The following is an 11,523-nucleotide window of genomic DNA, read 5'->3' as shown; positions in this document are numbered from 1 at the left end:
GACGAATGGTTTGACATTTTCAAATGTTACAGGCTATGAAATAACTATGCAATTCCCTCTTACTCTGTCAGTGTCATAGAAAAGATCTGACTGTAAAAGTCTCAAGTCGCACGCGTTCTTAGATAAACATGATCACGTTTCCTGTTAAAAAATGGATAACCTTTTAACGTCACTCACGTGTCTGCATATTTTGAGGCACGAACTGGGAACTTGCAGAAACGTGGCTGCCTTTGGGATTTACTGGACCCCAGGCTGCGTCTTTATTGGCCTGGACTCACAATAGTTCTCTGTTTTTGGCACAGAGGCATCGATCCCCTGGGGACGCTGAGCTGTTTTTCCTATTTCTGTATCAGACAATGGTACAATTAACTTCCTGGCCATCTCTGGGATCTTGGCTCTGCCTCCTGGCAACACACACAGATTTGGTATTACATTTCACAGAAATCCATCTCCCTTTCTCTTTGTGTGCAATTGTATTGCATGTAATCCGTGTTCTTGCGTAATAAGGCTTTAATTTAGTTGGACATCATTAGTTTGCGAACATGCATTAGCACAGTAACTCAACACATTTCAGTCAATGTTTAAGAAACGCATCTGGCACAAGAACTTGCTGAAATCAGCTATAAAGAGACCAGAAAAACAATGTGATATTGAGTTCCTCTTGCATTTTTACCACAGCGTGTCACAGGAACTTGAATAAACTTAAGAAAAAAAAAAGAGAGTAGATTTTTCTTTTAGGAAAAACAGCATAAAGAGAAAAAGAAACACCCACACACCGAGTCCAAAGACGGACAGCTACCAAGAAAACAGAAAACACCCTGGAGGTGGAAAAAAAAGGAAACAAAAAAACAATGAGGAACGTTTATCTGGGAAAGTACAAAGAATCACCTGATGTGTGGGAGTGGATGACAAAAGACCAACGGACAGAAATTAGGTAAAAAATGAAAAAGAGAAAGTAGCAGCTGAATGTCGTCTACACCGGCTTATCGACGCGGGGCTGTGGAGGGACTCAGCAGGTCGCAAGTCCCTCACATGGATACAGAGACACACAGGACAACACCCTCGCTCCTGAGGGGAATTTAGAAAAACTATTTCACCCAACATGCATGCTTTTGGACTGAGAAATCTGAACTCAAATGGTCAGACTCTAAAAGCAACAATGTCCACCGGAAGTCAGAAAACCAAAACGTAAACACCAGAAGTTTTGTTGAAACTGAATATTTTGGCCTGTCTTGAGATCAAGTTATGGATCCTGCAGCATCTGAAGCAGGAGAGCGTGACGCCAGAGTCTTGTTTACCCGAGGCAGTTTGTTTTCCTTCACCATTTAAATGCAAGGTAAGGCCTTTGCTTTAATCCCATTCCACACGTGCCAAAGTGGATGCTTTATTATTGTTTGAATAAATACAGATTCCCTCTTCAGTTGTTGCTCTTCACAGCAGAAAGACATAAAACAGGCACTTCTCTGAAGGAAAGGATATGTGGTACATGCAGATCACCAGACTTCACCGATGCTGTTATAAGCAGATGGCTGATGGCGCTAATGAGGGAACAGCGAAGGGTTTTTACTTTCCCGAAGGCAGAATGTGGAAATAGATCATGCCTGACCTACGCTGCGCCAACCAAGCAAAGTGCATGATGTAACAAAGGATATTATCTTAGCTAAAGAAATTGTGCACCTCAATTGAGACTGTTTTATTAGCAGCCTCAATACAGACCAACTCGTCTCCTTCCCGGTTTGTTCTGGTTCATTATCTCACACACACACACACACACACACACACACACACACCCACACACACACACACACACACACATACACACACACACACACACACACACACACACACACACACACACACACAAAAATAATAATAATGATGACCAGACAGATTTGCACATTTCAATGAACAACTTGTTCTCTTTGCATCCCCCATGCAGCACCCTCAGGCTTCAACAGCTTGCAGGGAATATGGGAACCAACCTCCTCCATCGAAAGTTTAGCTGCGAATGACATCACTTAAGTTTGTCCCGAAAGAACAGATGGCTAAATGATGCACACATCTGAATAAAGTGCCTCAAAATGATTCACTCTAGCCACTGAAATTAATCCAGAAAAGTGCCTTTCCATGGTTAATCCTCAATCTTCCGACAGGGGCGGGGGGGCAGACCAATCTCAACTCCCTCTCTGTCTGTCTCTCTCTTTCTCCGTGCTTTAGCACCACTTGCATTCATTTTATATCAATCTCCATCGTCTGAGTATCCCACAGGCAGACCTTCCCCACCTCCCAGGCCTTCTCGCACACTTTGAAGAGCTGTTGGCATTTCAGTAATTTCTAGTCAGCCCAATGTTTCATTTTTCAAAAGTGCATTTACGTGAGACGACCTCTGTATTTAAACAGTGGGTAAAATATGGGTCAGACACTCTGACATGTTTTCTCGGTCTCTGCCGCTCTGATGGGGCCTCTGGCATAAAATTAACATCGTGGGTTTTTTGGCAACAACCCAAGTAATCGGCACACGTGAAAATAAATAACAAGTGAGTCTGTAAATGGTGAGAGGAATCAAATTATTGACACAAAATTCACCTGGTGGTTTAGTCATCAAAACTGTGTGTGTACATACAGTTTTTGCTAAACTATAACAAAGTGCAGTCCTGTTTATCTGCATAGAGAAATGTGTACTTCACGTGAAATAACATTTATAAAGTTCATATCAGGTTCGCTGGACAATCCTGTCGGTTCTGACCTTTTCTGATGATTTGCGTTCAGACTAAATAAAGTCTTGAAAGGCCTTTTGAAAAGTCGCACAAAACAGAAAACTCATAGTCGCAGCAAAAGATGATGCAAACACATCAGCCACAAAACCAACATTAAATTAAGTTTCATTTCATGAGCTTTTATTTGCTTGCTTGAAACTTTTTGTGTGCTTTCTCTAATCGGCTGCAGAGGGCTGTGGGTGAGAAGTAGGTGTTTTGTGTATTAGAAAAAAAACAAAACATAAACAGTAGCAATGTGGGCACTTCGCTCACATCCTCAGCCATTAAACAGACTAATTACTACGACACATCTGGAGGCCAAATGAAATGGTGTGCGCAGTGGAGGCTGGTGGTGCGGCTGGCAGCAGGGGTGCACTGCATCAGCAGAACTGTCACAGATAAAAGCAGAGCGTCGCGGTTTGGATGAGCAACGCTGAATTAGTAATGGAAGTGAGTCATCCGCTCTCAAGCATATTGGCGTCCAGAGCAAATGAATGCTTGATTTTTTTTGGATTTTTTTTTTTAATCAAGTGGAAAAACAAGTGAATGTTTTTGAAATGTGTTTTGTTTGTAGATGTTCAGATGCAGTTACAGATTAACATCATAAGTGCGTCAGTGGCTCTGACCTCGCGCTGGTCCTGTTAACCTCTCTCGTGTCACTTCCTGTCCCAGTGTAGCAAATCCTCTGGAATCAAGTTGAAAACTGAGTGCATCACCCGAAGAAGAGCCTTATGGCGCTTGTCTGAGCGTGTGCTCATTTGTCTGTGGGTTAGCGCACTTGCCACAAAGGAGAGATGGGGGGGTGCCGGCCCAGTTGCCATAGCAGCGTGATATGTGCTCTGGACCCCTGCCTGAGGAGTAAACACACACGGGCACAAATCGAGCTTTTAAAAGCAACGCTCACCCCTCCAACCCCGCCAGAATCCCGGAAAAAGCTAAACTGAGCAGCAATTTGGTTGATTCAACCAACAGACTCCGCGACTGCCACAGAGATAACTGAAATACTGACTGAGGTCAGCAGCGTTTATGTGATGCATTGACCTCGATGTGCTGATGGGAGGAAAAGCTATGAGCTGCTTTATATGAACATAGTTCACATAATTGGTCGAAAATCCATCCTGTCCTTGTAACTAAGCTGACATGTGAGCGTTTTCACTGGCAGCAAGAATGAAATATAAGCTGATGTGATAATAATCCAGCACCTGAATAGGCTTTAAAAGTTTCCATCACGTATTTCAGGAATGACTCATTTCTAATTTCCGGCAGATATCGGCATGTAATCAGGGATTCAAATTGATTTAAAACATCTAAACCTGCCACCAACGCTGAGGCTTCAGTCTCAACTTCGAGAGAGATCATTATCCTGTCTTTGTTTTATGGATTACTTCTCTGCTTTCAGCGTCACTTTGAAGTGGAAAATTCACTGATCAAGCTTGAAAAGAACTGAGATTGATTAACATGAACACATGAAAACTGGTGTCTAAGTAAGTTTCGACTTGGCGTTGCATCTTCTGCACTGTCGCGAGTCTTCTGCTCTTCAGTCCAAGTAATTAAAGGTGGTGTGAAATTGTAAATTCAATCTCATACCACCTTTAAATATTTTCCACATTCAAGCAAAAATAAAATACAAAGCTTTTGTGCACAGAACTGCTCACAACTGTGATGTGCGAGACTTTTCTGATTCAAACCGAGCCAAATTCCTCCTCAGTAAGGCTGATTAAACCAAACACATCAGCACCAGGTGAGTCACCGGCGAGCTGTGCGTCTGCTTTATGTTGCTTCCTGAAATTTGGTTTCTGCCTTTCTCTTTCCTCACCCATCTTCACTTCTACCTAGTTTGCGCTCTCCCTTCATCATTCCCCCATCCGTTTCTTGAGCTTTTCAATTATTTCCTCCCCTCACACTGCACCCTGTTTGCGTATTCCCTCATATATTTTCATTTTTTTCCGTTTCTGTCTCTCTGATCCCCTCATCCTCTCCCACCCCGGTTTTTCTGCCTCAGCTCAGTTTCCCTCCTTTGTGTTCAGGGTGGCTTTAAAATTTTTAGTTTCTCTGCAGTGAGTGGCGCTGAGACAGACAGGTGGAAAGCGATGCTAATGAGAAGAGCCCTGAGACAGTTCTCTAAGAGAATCACCCGCTTGGTTCTTCAGTGTGGATGTTTATCCCCACTAACTAGATAATCAATATTATCTGACTGAAATTAATTTGTGGCAGGTGAATACAGGAAGTGCACACTTACAGATGGATAATGTGGCTTGATTGGAAAGATTAACTGAGTGTTATGTGCATGAGAATCTGCGGGTGAAAAGCCTCTGCAATGCAAAAGTGCACAAAGCAATTCGGTGATGTTTTCGAAGCCTGTTTCACAAGCAAAATATCAAGCTGCAGGCTAAACGTCTGATTTTAAAGTGACATTCCCGCAGTTTGTTTTGCTACCTTAACCCTTGTATTTGGATGTGCAGCACTGCAAAGTGAAGGGGAAAGGAGAAATAGTTTTCTAACTTTGCTGGCCGCCTCATTTTGTACAGACTGGAACAAGTCCAGGGAGGTTTCGGTTCGACGTGTGGAACGTGCATCACAATATCCCAGATGACACGAAACAGAGTAGACTGTGATGTTATCCAACTGTGCAATGTTTATTACTCTTTATGCTATATGCTTCTAGTAATGACCACAAATGTGCCTTTGACTCATATTAAATAACATGGAGTCAAACACAAAGGCACACAATCATTTCTAATTTTAATTTGCAGAACATTTTGAGAGCCACGTACCTTTCGCTGGAAAGCGTCTGCAAACTATTTGTGGTTTTGTCCAAAGGCAAATTTCCACCATGAAAGTTTATTAATCAAATGTTTACGCAGTCTCTCTATTTTCCGGCTTCGGTTTTAATCATGAACACATGTGCAGCGCAGCGGAAACGAACAGCAATGAATTCACTTGAACGGCCGAAGGAACGGAGACAGAGAGCAGAAGAGCCTTGTGGGAAATTAAAATGTTGCAGGGAGTTTGTGGACAAAGCTGTCCGTGGGTACGCAGGGCGTAGGTGGAGTGACAGAGAGGTCACACAGCTGTGTGCGTGTGTGTGAGAAATCTTCAAGCTGGGTTCCCTTCAAGACTCCTGAAATTAAAAGCTTTTTCGCTAAACACAGATCACTGTCTGTATCTGAATCACTCCGCGCACTACACACAAACGCAGAGACACACACACACACACACACTGACAGCTGTTTGGTCTCAGTTCTCATTAATAAACTGCAGTGAATGCATGATTTCCAGAATCAGTGTTTGTGTGTAAATGAAGGAGCATAAATATAAAGCATGCAAACGTCTGTCTGACAAATTTTGTGTTTGTCCACATTTATGTCTCCGCTTCCATATATGGAAATCTACGACCTAAACACACATGCTCATTCACATGTTCATGTGTGAAGCAATCTGTGCCAGTTTGTGTGGCCGCTGTGTGTTTTAAGTTCAAATGGACCCTGTATTTCTCACCTTAGCAGGACTTGTCTGTTTAGCCAAGCAATCAAGAGGAAAGAACCCAGATCTCTCTTAACGAGGCAATTAAATTAGTTTTGCTGAAAGGAACGACCTCGGGGCACCAACACCCCCTCTCCTTCGTGCTCCTCTACATTTCCTCCTCTAACAGGCTGTTCTGCATGTCAGTCCCGCTCTCATCTTCACAAATGCGATCCCCAAGGTGCATTGCTCCTTCCTTATTTCTCTTTAGCTGTCCTTTTAGTTCCAGTTTCTCGTTTTCTCACAGTTTATGTCTCTCCTTTCCATCCTTTGGAAGTGCGCCCGAGCTTCCCTTTGCTCTTTGGGGCGCTTAATTGTGCTTATCAGTCAAGAATCGTGTTGCGATGAAGTAAAAAATATGAAAATCTACCCCTTTCGTCACACGCTTGCTGATTTAGCACCAGGCACTGATACTGCAGGTTTGTCAGTAAAGGCACTCACAATAATCCAGTGTTTTACAGAAGCCATTATAATTTTATTCAAACATGTATGTAAATTTAGACATTTACAATGTAGCCCATAACATTCATTGCAGGACGTCATGTGGAAAGGTCTGTCGAAAAATGAACTGATTAACAGCTGTAAAAATAGTTAGGGTAAGAGATTTGCTTCCAACACGTCACAATTTTGCAATCATTTCACAATCATTATTCATTTGCAAATAATAATGATTACGCGGAAACACTGAGATCCTAGAAGCTTTGCTTTAAAGGAACTCAGAGTTGCTTTTGAACCGTAATAAACGGAACATTGACCGATATATTCGACACGCAACTGGTGACTCGTTAAAATGCAATGTTTCTCTCTGGTTTTCACAATTGTCGACTGTATGTTGTGTTCATAACTTTTTATATTTGTCTTTTTTTCAATAATGTAAAGCACATTAACTGCTGTACAAGTGTGCTTTACAAACAGACTGGATTGATTGATACACAAGGTACACCAATAAATAATTTTAAAAAAGTACTTGGTGCGAAGGTTTGAATCCATGATGCATTTTCCCCAAACATGTTTCATGATACATGCAACTTAAACAACATGCACTCAAGTGAAGCTCGTAATAGTTGGTTCTGAAAGTTCTAGAAAGTCTTAATTTGATCGGACCAACACATGCATGTGATTATGATAGATTGCAGAAAGGGTAAAGTGTCTTTGCAGAAACCACAGACAATGAGAAAAATCCCGTATAACAATACCATCCTTCGACATACCATCCCAGCAGGGTTCACTGATCTCACTGCCATTTTTCACACACCATATTGGAGACATTTCACGTGGACTGCCATCAGGAGAACAATCCATGCCTAAGATACGCAGGGATCAGATGAAGACGACGCATATTCTTCCACATGACAGGTGGCTGATTACGCCTGTAAATACCATCCCAGCAGAATCACAAGAGATGATGGAACACATCATCTCCGAACAAACAGCTCTTCTCATCATGCTCAGGCAGATGGACAGCAGTAGAAGAGCAAGCTAAGAATAAAATGCAAAAAAACGAGCAAATGACTGGAGGTCCAAATGGACCAATGAATCCGAAATTCTGTCCAAACATGTTGACGGTGGGCTGAAAAACGGGCTTTTGCAGCTTCAGTCCATGACTGCAACATGACTTGTGTTGGCTGTGCAAACTGTTGCAGAGTCATGTTGAGGTTTTTCTTACTTAAACTGACACGTGAAAGCAAGCGTCGGCGCAGAGCGCCGTCTTTTATGGGTTATAAGGACGATGAGTGCTGACCAAAGAACCCAGCGTACGAGCAAGAGACAAGCTAATGCTAACTTCTTCATTGCATCCAAACTAGGATCCAGTTGAAGTGTGTTTAAAATGTCAACATGAGTGGATTAAATACATCTGTACATGTGCAAATAGGGTGTTTATCTTGCAAATAACCATGAAAAGGCATTTGCTATGAATCAATGCTCTCCACAAAAACACTGAATTCAATAGAAACGAAGGAAGATTTGTTGTGTTTATGGAATGAGGTCATTTAATGCAGTATTAAAGTGCAATCATTTAGAAATACACAAGATATCCTGAAGCCCTTAAGGCCGCCAAGCTCAATTTCTCACATCTCCATTACAGTGTGACCGTAATGATGTCTCTATTTGAAATATTTTGCACGGCTTTTGAGTCAAAGATTAGTGTGTGGAGGATATAAAGGCTTTTCATTTCTTTTGATTATCGTAACAATGAACCATATCGGCAAGTTTCCCCGCTGCCTGCAGTAATTACCTCACAATGGGATACGAACTGCTCGCTAAACGCAGTTTAATCTGCATGCATTGTCGCATTTATCGAGTGTAACAACCACATCTGTTTAAACTCGCCAGCTTTTGTGAGATGTGTCTCGCCCAAATACTTAAAGCACAGAGAATAAAGAATCGCTGACATCAAAGTCAATGACACGAGTTAAGGAGTCGACGTATAATCAAACTCTTCATAAAGCACACTATCCTCTTGCCACATAACAAGAAAGAGATCAATTAATAAAAGCTTTTCGACTCCATCCTTTTAGGTTTTTCTCTTTTATTTTTCCTCTGTGTGTTTTTAATTGGTTTGTCCTTCAGCAGTGTTCGCTCGTTTTCCCTACTGCTGCACCGAAACGTTCAGAAACACGAAATGGATTTTCATCAGGCACGACAAACTGTGATGCAGATCATGGATGAATGGTAATCCTGGTAACACTGATTAGAAAGTTGAAACAGAAGACTTTACATGAACAAAATGGCTCCATAACTGAACTATTTATCTGACAAATGATCTCAGATTAAATCTTCCACTGCCTCACTCTCCAGCTCTTTACAAAAGTTAGAAAAAGTTTTGTCTTTCGTATGCTTAGATATAACTTTAATGTTATTATTAAACTACACTACCTTGTGCTCACAGCTTGTGTTTGCAGTGTTTTCTGTGATTTAATGATTATTCTGTAGGTACATGTGTTCGCACACTGCACATGTGCAGTTCCTTCATGCTCAGCTGTTGGGAGCTGCTGATCTCCGAGTCGCAGCTTTGGAACATCTGCTTTGAATCAAACAGCTAATAAACTCTTTTTCGTAACTCGAGGCCATGTTGTTGTCGAAGTATGACATCTGAATTTCCACTTCAAGACATTTTGAAGCGATATTAGCTTTTCAGCACAAAGACGTGCCCCTGACAGCTTTCCCCGTTTCCCTTCCCTTGCTCTCTTTTCCACACCCCCTCTCTCAAATGCACACACACACATGACTCCATTTACAGTTAGAAATTATCCACAGAGCAGCCTACACAGAGCTTAAAAGCCCCTCCTTGTGTATGTGTGAGAACTGCATGCATGTGTTGCAGGAAGAGGACCAGAGAGAGTATCTGACACATACACCCAACCCAGCATGCAGAAGGCTTTGATTCTTGCAGCGGAAGGACAAGAGGGTGTGATTGTCCCGTTGGTGCAACCATCCTGGGTCCAGATACCATCAGGCAGTGTCATTCTTGCATCCGCTGCTTGGTAAATCTGAAACCTTTTCATCTGGGCACCACAAAGCTAACTTTTTTCCAGAAAAGTTCAGATTATAAACCAGCAGAACCAAACGTCACACGCTAAAGCATGGAAGCACAATGCTTCCTGTGACGGAAACACAGCATCTAAAGGATTTCGTCAGGGCTTGCAGTCAACAATAAAAAATAATCCGATGACATTTTAATTCCTCAAGAGCGCTTGAAGAGTCTTGTGTTCTTTTTTGCCGCCAATACCAGAGCATTTGGCATGTTTGCTAAAAACATTTCAGAGTCAACAGAAGGAGCTCTTGAGGCGCCACACCAATTTGATGTCAGACTGGGAGCAGTCAGCTCTTTGGTTATTTGAAATGGTGGATAGATATTGCTCTGGCGAACCTTTTTCTCCGCCTTTTGGTTTTGCTCTTTATGGCAGGAAAACTACAAGTATTTTGGGAGTCACTATGGGGCCGGTTTCCCGATAAGCTCCTGGAACGACAGCTTTGGGGCGTATTTCCGTTTTGTTTGAGCTGAAAACGATGGCAGAAGCACCCATGGTCGAATTTTTTGTTTCAGATTAATTTAAAAAAAAAAATAATAATTTTTTCCATGGAAGTAAGCAAGCGGTGCCGACTCCACACTGACTGCACATGCATGAAGGCAATAGAAAACGTCCCTTCCCGCCCTCTCTCTCTCTCCCCTTCCAAAACCTGGATTTTATATTTTATTCAAATAAAACAAAGTTTAAGCAACATGCAGCATCTAAATGTTTATGATTAGGTTGCGATCACCAAATGAAGGGTATGCAGCAATCACAACGGCATCTGATTCACGGTCACTACATGTATAGGCTATACAATACAAAGAATGTTTTATTAGGCTGGGGTATAACTCGTTTTTAAAGCATTTAAGCTGCTGACTTCACCAGCGTGTTTCTACATCAGCAACTCACCTACCAGATCACAAATTGAAGAATTGTGGCCGCGAGATCAAGATTGAAACCCTGAAAGGTGAAAACGATTCTCTTGAGAAGATCTCTGGCCTTTCCTGCAGTTTGTAGCAGCCTATAAATGCTGTTGAAAAAAAAACCCTGCTTGTGGGGGGGAAAACCGTGAGGTCCAACCTACTTCATAAACTTTCTCCTAAAGCGACTATAATTTTTTTTTTAAAGCAGTCATAATTTGTTCAGGGAGGTCTAATAAAACAGGCGTCGACAACAATTTGGATGGATTCCTATAACGCAATTATTTCTTTTCTCTTTTTTTTTTATTTTCAATGCACTTTCCGAACTTGCTGACAACGTTAGACCCGAAGCCTTATTGCAACGAGAGTTTAAAAAACTTCTTTTTAGTTTATTTCTTTTTAATGCTTTCCAAATGTTCCCTGGATATCCTACAAACAAAACAACCATCCTGCTCTTAAAGACTCAAGGTGTGCTAATGATAAAAATATACATATATCATCAGTGCTGATTCATAAAAGTAGTTTGTGGAGATTTTTTTTGTTTTTTCCAAAACTTTTGCCGTAAAATCAAAGAACGGCTCTGAAAGGAACGTCAGCAATAAAATAATTGATTGTGTTGATGACGTAATTTTTTTGAAAGATGAACAAACACCATCCCTTGTTTTTAAAACGTTTTCCTTTTGCCATTCCCACTTTGTGCGTAATAATTCTGAGGCACTTCTGAGTCCATCCATTGTGGAAAGCGACATTCCCTTGCAAAATTACCCATTTGCCATTTCGTGACCGTGACACATCTGATTTGAAGGGAAT

This window comes from Poeciliopsis prolifica, unplaced genomic scaffold, assembly GCF_027474105.1.
Source record: "Poeciliopsis prolifica strain line A6 unplaced genomic scaffold, Auburn_PproV2 SCAFFOLD020, whole genome shotgun sequence".
NCBI classification, from domain to species: domain Eukaryota; kingdom Metazoa; phylum Chordata; class Actinopteri; order Cyprinodontiformes; family Poeciliidae; genus Poeciliopsis; species Poeciliopsis prolifica.
Note: the sequence above shows the minus strand (reverse complement) of the source record.